General features: G+C 36.3%; 1 protein-coding gene across 1 annotated transcript in view; it reads right to left on the reverse strand.

Annotated features, from left to right (window-relative positions):
* The window catches only part of CadN2 (Cadherin-N2), a 99,092-nt gene extending 95,314 nt beyond the window's left edge, over window positions 1-3,778 (reverse strand). Inside the window, exon 1 of the mRNA XM_086834923.1 lies at window positions 3,732-3,778. The gene's annotated coding sequence lies outside the window, so the exon portion shown is untranslated. The remainder of the gene's footprint in view (window positions 1-3,731) is intronic.
* Window positions 3,779-9,666: the final 5,888 nt, after the last annotated feature.

Below are 9,666 nucleotides of genomic sequence, written 5' to 3' on the forward strand. Positions count from 1 at the left end.
CTACCAAATTCTCACAGTTTCCCTTGGCATCCTTAACAAGTTCTTTACAATTTATGCATATTAATAATATATTTTTCGAGTGCATTTGCTTCTTCTCCGCTTGTTGTTCCACATTTTCCCCCATGCAAAGCTTACCGCAATATTATCCAACTTGAGAAATGCAGCAGCCAGGCGCATATTGACTTTTGTGTTAGCCAGATTGTTTTGGCCCTGACTTGACTCCCCCTCAGTATTCAACTCCTTGCTCCTTCTCTGTATGTCTATAACATTTGATTTTTACTATCACTTGGCATTGTTGTGGGAGTTGTGTGTATTGTGTGGCTCTTGGGAGAAGCACCGAAGTGATTACAATGGACATCAGCATAATGTGTGCTCTGCGAAATTGAATTGATTTTTCTTTTTTCAACAATTTCCCCCGGTTATGTGGCATTAAATTTCCCATTTGCATCGTTTTTAGTTGTTAACCTACTTTACACACAAGTTGGTTGGCAAAAACTTAGCAACAGGAAGCAGCTGATAGCGGAAAATAAATATACATACTGGCACAACACGGTATCAAGCTGCCAACAAACAGTTTTGAGTTACAGCAGGAAGGTGCAGGTTCAAAGCGATGACTAAGGGATGGGAAAAATGTGGGGGGAGGGAGCTGGAGGGACTTGAGTTGGGCTGGGAAAAACTTGCAACTTATGCCTGCACTTTGCACATTTTCATTACAAAATATTATGCATGTGTGTGTGGTTAAAACAGAATTTCGAGGATAGAAAAGCAAGTTGGAAATACTCTAACGAAAGCTTAGCAACGTAATCGGGAATCATAATCATAAATATATTTTAAAATGAATTTAAAAATTACATTTAAGCTCTTAATTCATTTCCTTTATTTGCTTATATAAACACAAATTAATATAGCTAATGCTTGAGGCCATAAGTTCCCTAAATTATGTCTTTAAGAACAAGAAAATGTCGCAAAATTTTTTTTCAAATTTTTTTAATGAGTTTGTTGAAGGCAAACACTAGGGCATACCGGCGGCATTTAAAAAAAAAATAAAAAGAAGAATCTGACAACGCTGGAAAAGTCAACGAGTTTTCCAACGCATAGTGATAGGCGACTGATGGAAATGCTCAAAGAATTTTCCGTGTGTGCCTCCATGGTATGTACAAAATAAGTTTCGCAAACAAAAAAGAAAATTACTTTTGGTGGGGAAATTGTCGTCGTGTTGACGTGAATGTAATTTTCTGCAGATGACAAGTTATGCAAAGTATGGAAAGAGTTTGGCTTTGAAACGAGATATGGTTTTCACAAGCAGCCACCTCTATTCCTTCTACTTCTATTCGAAATCTCCTAAAAAAAAAGAAAATGTCAAAGTTTTGTTTTATCAAAAATTTACCCAAAATGCAAAATGCGTATAAATCAGTTAAATTAACTAAATAATTGGCCGGGCAAAAGCGACGGACAGCATACAGGAGTAACTTTTTGACCTGCTTTAAGCTTGTCCAAAAGTTTAACATATTCCCAACACACATACACAGGAAGAAAAAAAGGGAGAGCGAAGGGCAATGCAGGAAGTGAAGAATTCAAAAAGTTGTCCGTGGCGAACGTGCAATGGCATAGAAATTGAAATAGTTGCGTTGACAAGTCGCAAAATGCAATCCGAAACTTGCCCGGGTTGACAATTTTCTTTCTCCTTATAATTTTGTTGTATTTCTTTTTTTTTAGCTTTAATTAAACTAAACTTACAGGCGAAAAGTTATTGTTTTATACAATATATATAAGAGATGTGTGTGTGTGTGTGTGTGTGGTACGAAGAGTAAGCAAAAGTCATTTAAAACTTTTGTATGCTTGGTCAGCCATGACTTAGCATGCATATCTCATACTCAGGATTCAGGACTGCGGACTATGGACACCGGACTACGGACTCCGAACTTCAAACCCTTTTTCCTATACAGGAAAAAACTTTTTCGATATTTCAAATGCAGCGAGTACCAGAAGAAAAAGGCCGGAAAAGAAAAGGGGCGGACTGTAGACAATAACTTTGCAAAATCCAATTACGAGAACTGAATGTGTTCGGTATGCCCTTATTTTTACTTTTTTTCTGTAGGTTTTTCCTGCAGCCTGCATATTAAATTAGCCAGCAAATTGAGTATGCTTCGTGCACAACCCTTGACCTTTTGCGGCACCACCTCAATCCTGAGGTTTGGATTTTCCCAATACGAAATCAAATTTTCTTTATCACCGTTCGGTTTATTTCGAATCAGGTCGAAAGAAAAAGGGATGTCCAACGCAGGCCGCACTAATAAACAAGTTAACAATGCACAAGCACAAGTCGGTTGTTCTGGTTTGCAGATATTGCGTATACGCAATGTGGTACGTGAGACAGGCCAGCCTTCAGGGGGAAAGTTGTACTTTCCCCTTCTGTGGGGCTTCTGGTGCTACTTCTCCTGCTGCTCCTGCTACTCCTGCTCCTGCCCGGGGATAATTTCATTTGTCAATATGAAAGCGTAAAAGTGATTTACTTAAGTGTAAACTCATTTTCCACTCAACAGCAGAACAATAACAGGCAAAGGTGCCACAATTCATTGCACTTTTGTTTGTTGTTGGTGTTGTTGTTTGCTACTGTTGCAAGTGTCACAATATTGCTGCCACACTGCCAATACCAACAATACCAATAACAACAACAACAACAACAACAATGTCACTGCGCTTTTCACCTTAACAACATAATGGCAATCAACTGATGGAAATGACGCAGCCACAGTTTCCAGGAAGGATTCGAGTGGGATTTCTCTACCGGCTTGCGAAAGGGAATTGAAATTGGCTTGGTCGCAGGCAGGCGAGTATGCACTACAAGAAATTTTTTGGTAAATTTATTCAAAACATCTATGATATAAAGTAAAAGAATTTATACAAATGCTCATATTTTCATAATATATACTTTGCTTAACATTTCTCTTTGAATATTTAATAACAAAGTACCTGAACAGTTTAGTAATTTATATAAAACTCAAAGTTTTTTTTAGTGCACAGGAATTGAGGAGAACCAAAGGTGGCGGGACTTGCCATTATTCATTTAAGCCCGAGGATTGAGTAAAAAGTGTTGCATTGCCGCACAATCGGCAAATAAGCCCCCGGCAATGTGTATTCTTTTCCTTTCCCCGAACTCCAACTCCACCTTCTCTCCTTGGTCGCATCCTTGTTCTCATCCCTTTTTTACCCTGCCTTGGCTTTCCTTCGGCTCCTTTTGCAATTGAGATATTCATCCAGCGATATACAAACATCTACACACCGTCTGCGGCTTTCGATTTGTTTGCGATTTAGAAATACAAATTGTATGGATGTGAAAGGTTGAGGTTTTCGCATTCGCTCTTCCTTCTTGGAAAATTTTTAAGTAAAACCAAATTGGTTCCGATAGACAAATGCAGCATGTGTGAGTGTATATATGTGTGCGATTGTATTTTGGATTGCGTCTTTATTTTTTATTAAATTGCCCAGATTTGCGCTGAGATAACAATCAGCCAGGCCAGGCCAGGCCAATGGCAATTGCTCAAGGTATTTATGGGTGCTCAATTTGAATTGCTTGAGGGAAAAACAACGATTTGTTGTAACAGTAAAAACGGCAGCAAGAAATGTTCATAAATAAATTATAAAAAGTACTTGCCATTTACATTTGCCTGAATGGGCATTATTTAGCGAGTTGTTCTCTTTTTTTTATTAGCATTATGAGTTTTACTTACCGTTGTATCTGTGTGTTCAAAGCATTTCTATTCGATGAGCAAAGGATCTGCAAAAACAAATGGAAAAATTGCTTGTTTTAATCCTATAAGAATATTAAATTAATATAATATAAGCAAGAATTTCTAAATAAGAATCAAACAATAAGCTTAAGCTTAGATTTTAATATGAAACATAAAATTTGTTTTCTTTCATTACAAAGTAAACTCGAAACAAGCTTCCCTTCTTAATATTTTCTTAGAATACCAATTATTTTGTTAAATTTTTTATTTACCCATTCTCTTATTTATTAAAATACATACATTTGCAGCTGTCATTATTAATATCACCTTTATTCATTTATGTTTTCTTTCCTTTCGACAGCTTCCCTTTTTTAAAGCCAATTTTCTTTAGCATTCATCTAATGAAATTCCCTTCAATGTTTCCTCGGAATCTTAAATTTTAATGTCACAACACATTTTCTCGTTTTAGTCATACCATCTTTTTGTTGTTGTTGTTACTTTTCCTGGCAGTTACAACATGATTGCCAGACATTGTTGTTGCTCTTGTTGTTGTCGTCGTTGTTGCTGCGTTACCATTTCAGATTACGGCCAGAGTTTAGTTGGCACCCAGAGCTTTTTTCCCCAGCTAGCTGACACATGCCTACAAGCTTATTTATAATAAAAAATCATACATGAGCGCACAGACAATGAGACAATAGACGAGAATGGTTTGTACAAGCGGAAAGGGGAATGGGGATGGGGATGGGGGTTTTTTTGGGAGGCTGTACAAGGCCAGGGGGAGCGAGGGGTAAGGGGATCCGGAAAAAAACAAACAACGAAAACGACAAAAAATTGCTAGAGGTTCAAGGGGGGCAGGAAGAGGAGAAGAAATGTGGAAATGAAAGGCGACTCTGTTGGGGACTTGGGCTTTTCCTGCCTGGGAATTTCCAGAGCCGTCATTAACTGTTGTATATGTGGTTGTACATGTGGGTGTGGGTGTGGTGTGTGTGTAGGTGTATGTATATGTGTAGAGTTATATAACACACACAGACATATACAAGCACACCTCATCTATCCATTCATTGACATCATTTGGCATGGTAGATAACATTCAGCCAAGTGCACACATCATGCACTCAGAGATACAAACTTTAAGATACTTTTAAAAAAGATTTTATATAAAAAATGGTATTAAAAATAATTTTAAAGAAAAAGATAAAAATTTTTGGCTTTGGAGAATATTTAAATAAATGTTATAAATAGTATGACTGATAAAATAAATATTTTGAAGATTAACTATGATTTAGATATACCATTTTGTCTGTAAATATTTATGAAAGTCGAATGGCCTTCCCTACTTGACCAATACTAAATATTATAGTTACATTTCCCTTAACTATAATACTATAACTCATTTAATTTATTATCATTTTTCTCCCTGTGTAGTGGCAAATAACGAGAGAAGCTAGGGCGGGTCACTGGTTCGCTGGGGAGCAAAAGGACGAAAGACCTCCCGCCACCTTTAGCAAGTTGCTCTGCAGAGCCGAACAATGTAATGAAATTTTCGAAATATCTATGATGATTTGCGGTTGCCATGATTGTCGGCCAGAAGATGCTATGCCCCACAGTGACACCCGTTATCCACAGCACCACATCCAAACCTTCCACTCCCATTCCCATCTCCATCCGCATCCACATCCACATCCACATCCGGCACCCTCGCACACTCTTTGGTCGCTCCAAACGTATCCTTGTTTCGCACATCCTGGCCGTTGTAGGCCAGGATTCCATCGCATCGCTTTGCTCTGCTGACTTGCCCTTTGGTTTCCTGGCTCGCTGGCAAAGTCAAGTGACTGAAGTCACACTTTCGGCTGCCTTTTGCCTTGTCCTTTGATTCCTTTGAGGCATGCCTGGGTGCATGTGTGTGGGTGTGTGTGTGCGTGTGTATGGCTATTATGGTTGTGTGTAACTACATTAAGTCTTGAGCATTGATCATGATGATACGGAATTTAAAATCATAAATGCTGACTCTGCGGAGATTATATATATATTTCATGTGCAAAAATTTTTTATGAAACTGCCCTGAAAAGTATGCTACACTAAATTATTAATAACCAAGGAGTCTTTAATATGCGGAAATTTGTGTACTTCAAAAACATAATTTAAAATCATTACAAGTCCTTAAATATAACAAGAAATGAAGCATAACAAATGTGTATTTTAGGTATGTTAAATCCATATTTTTATGTGCTACATTTTTATGAAAATAACAATTTTTCAAATATCATAACTAAGCTAAAAATTCATTGATTTTAGTTCGGAAAGCTTTGCTGTGCAAGTTTTTACAAGGTTAACAAATCTGCAATCCGAGTTTTTAAATTTAGAAAATTTTAAATTTTGTTAATTTTTTTTACAATTTTAACGAAGTAACCCCTTATAAAATTTTGAAAATATTTTTAAAATTTATTTTTCTACCGGAATAGGCTAAATCGATTCAGCTGTTGATGCTGATCAAGAATATATATGATTTATAGGGTCGGAAATGACTCCTTCAATGTTTTGCAAGCTTCTGACTAAAATGACAATACCTTGCAAGACTATTAAAATTCATGTAAGTTTTTTTAATTAAAAAAAAATAAGGAAAATATTTAATTTAAATACATTTTAATCTAGATATCTTTTCGGACCACAATCACTTCCTTTAACTTACTAAAATCATTGACTTGCTAAAATATAGAGTCCAAATTAATGCCACGAAAGTAAATAAAATAAAATGAGCTTTTCTGATTTTCCCACGAAAGACTCCCAGTCATTATAGTTTTATATTTTCCTAAGAATAAACAAACCAAAGTAGTGAATAAAAATGGTTCTTATTTTATTGAATTACACTTTCATCCGATGATGGCATTCATAGTTATCCAAGTCTGCGTTGATGACTTCGGGGCAAGGAAAGGAAGATTCAACAACTATTGTAATCTGAAACGTGTTTTTAATGGCATTTTCATTTCTCCTCCGACTGCTCAATGTTTTTTTCTTTACTTTTACTGCTGTGAATTTTCAATATTTACTCCACTAGAGAGAAGCCTCGAAATGGGCGTAAATTCAAACTGGCAGCACACAATAATTGTGTTATTTATGGTGATGACGGTGGCGAACAAGTACGAGCAACATGGTACTTCTACTATAAAGGGGGGCTTGGCTTTCCAAAAAGTTGTAACGGAATTATTACGAAAATTTGTGGGAAATATAACGAATATGCGCATTCCGAATGCGACGAGTGTGTGGGGCCATGAGAATGTCTGAGAGTTTTGTCGCATGCAAACATAAATTTTTGTGTGCCATGCAAAATAACGTAATAACATTAAATATGCAAATGCCTTTTGTCAGCCATTGCATTTACACATGACAAGCACAGGAGGAGGAGGAGAAGTGTGTGTGCGGCACACACACACAGTATTTGTATCCATTCATGAAGATTGCAAAAAGGGATGAAATGGCGAGAAAGTAGAGGAGCCCGTCGACTTCATCACACATTTCGCAATTTGCATAAAGTGAAAATGATGCACATTTCTGTTTTCCTACGACAATTTGCCCTTTATTGATTTTCTTTGATTTCCTTCAGTCAGTCACGGCCTCAACTCTGTTCACTCACACACTCATACACACCCTCCCGTCAATTTTCCGCATTTCCCACCCGATTTCCCACCCAATTTCCATGCCCAAGAAACCCCACTCGAAAGTCTCGAAGACGGTTCTACATGTGTTTTGAATGACGTTGAGTGCTGCTATGCAAACATTTTCTAACGAACACTTAGTGCAAATAGATTCAAGCACCGCCCGCTCATGTAGAGTTTTCCCATTTTCCACTTGCCACTCACTCACTCTCCCCACTCTCTCCCAACCCATGCTGCCTTCCATAGCCAAGTTTTTCTCGGTTTTCTTAGCCATTTTTTATTACATGCCAATTACTTCTTATTTTATGTTGCAGCTGCATCAGCATGGAGTCTTTCAATTTCATTAAAATTCCAAACAATTACATTTAAGCTGACACTGTGCACTGTCTTTGATTTTATTTACATGTGAGCCTCGGTTCCCAATCAATTTGAATGGCTTCCCCATGGGGAAAAACTCGTTCATATAAAGTTTTATCGTTAAATCATCAATTATATTTATAACAAGTATAACGTCCATAATTAAAGAATTATGTAAAAACTAACTTACTCCAAGTTAATGTTAGTTTTTTCCTTAGTGTAAAAGCAACATTGCAACATTTTCAAAATAATTCCAAAAGAGCAACTGGATTCATAACTCGCTTAAGCTCTAGATTAATCATAGAACTTATACTGTCAAAAGACTAAATAACTTGGCCAACTCTGTAGAGCAATTAAAAAATGCCAATTTCCTGCACTTGAAGCGTTTTGAAGTCAGTCAGTGCCACAAGGAAACTTGCCCCAGCAAAGTTTGCCGTATCACCAAGAGCCACATCAATTGACTGGCCACCCACCGTAGGATTTTCACCCATTTCCCATACAACTCCCCTTTGGTCTTGGCCCACTTGCAGAACTGCAACACATATTGGTCAATAAAATACGCTCAAAATATTTGCCACAAGTTGTGCACTTTACCTATCACACAAGTGGAAGTTGAAGTTCGTTTCCCTCTTCCCTCAGATAGATTTGTTGTTAATTTTTTGGGTAAATTTGGCAAAAACTCTCTTGGTCTCTTCCGTCGTCCCCAAAAACATCCAACGATTCCTTCAAATCCTTGCCACATGCACTCTACAGCTCTGTGGCAAACTTTTAATTGATTCAATCGCCTGTGCATATTTTTTGATCACTTAAATTTTGGTTTTGGTTGTGTGCAGTTTAAAAAATGTGTCACATTCTATTACCAAAATTAAGTTTTAAAAATTACAATATAAGTGGAATATTAATTAGGAAAGATTAATAATATATTTTGTAATTTAATTTTTGTTTAGGTTATTTTGAAACACTTTAAGTAAAACTTACATTTGATTTATTCTGAAAGTATAAATGAGGGGCTAGCTTAGGGAACCCTTATGCCTGGACTTCATAAAATGGACTATTAATTTTAATAACTCAATCTTCTAAAAAGATTTTTGATCAGTGTCTAAGTTAGTTAGTTGTAAGCCGGAAACTAAATCTCCGACAGTAACTATCAGCCATTGCCAGTGGCGATTTGTTGGTTAGCTGCCAATGGGGAAACTGAATATGTGCGTGTTGCTCTCGGCGTGCTTCTGAAATTAGTTGGAGGATTAAATTTGTACTTTAATGGGATTTCTCATTAGGTGGCATTTCACTATCGAACCGAAATATTTGTTCTACACACACAGACACTAAATAACACGCAGAGTCCATTCCCCGTTTCACAATAATTTCTGGAGAGGCAAATATCTAAACCCACAGCTCGGGGGTGAAATGATAGCTAAGTTCGGAAATGTATGCAAAGCAGCGTGTTCCGCCTGAGCTCATTAGTTGTGGATTTTAGTTATGACCTAGAGTTAAAGTATTTCGAATTCTCCAAGGGGAAGTTTAAATTGTTTAATACATTTGGGTAAAGTTCGAAATTTAATTTAAATTTGAAGATGCAGTATTGGTTTGAGGTAATTTAGTTTGTTTCATAAACTTCGAATAAGTTTAAAAGGATTAAAACTGGAGTTTCCTTAATTTTATTTATTTATTTATTTCATAATTTTAATATTTCCTTATTTGTATAAATAAAAAAAAGAATAAACTTAAGGCTTAGCTCTAAATATGTCAATGTGGCTTGATGCTTTTTATATAAACATTTTTTGGATATTTTATTTTAAGATAAATTACAACATAAACATTTGAAATTTGTACAATGTATATAGTATGTTTATTATATTATTTTTTTTAAACATATTCTTTATATAAAAGAAAAGAAACTTCCTTTAAGGAAACTTGGCAAGGTA

The sequence above is a fragment of the Drosophila serrata genome, unplaced genomic scaffold (assembly GCF_035046125.1).
Source record: "Drosophila serrata isolate PLE 108 unplaced genomic scaffold, ASM3504612v1 contig_275, whole genome shotgun sequence".
Classification (NCBI taxonomy): Eukaryota; Metazoa; Arthropoda; class Insecta; order Diptera; family Drosophilidae; genus Drosophila; species Drosophila serrata.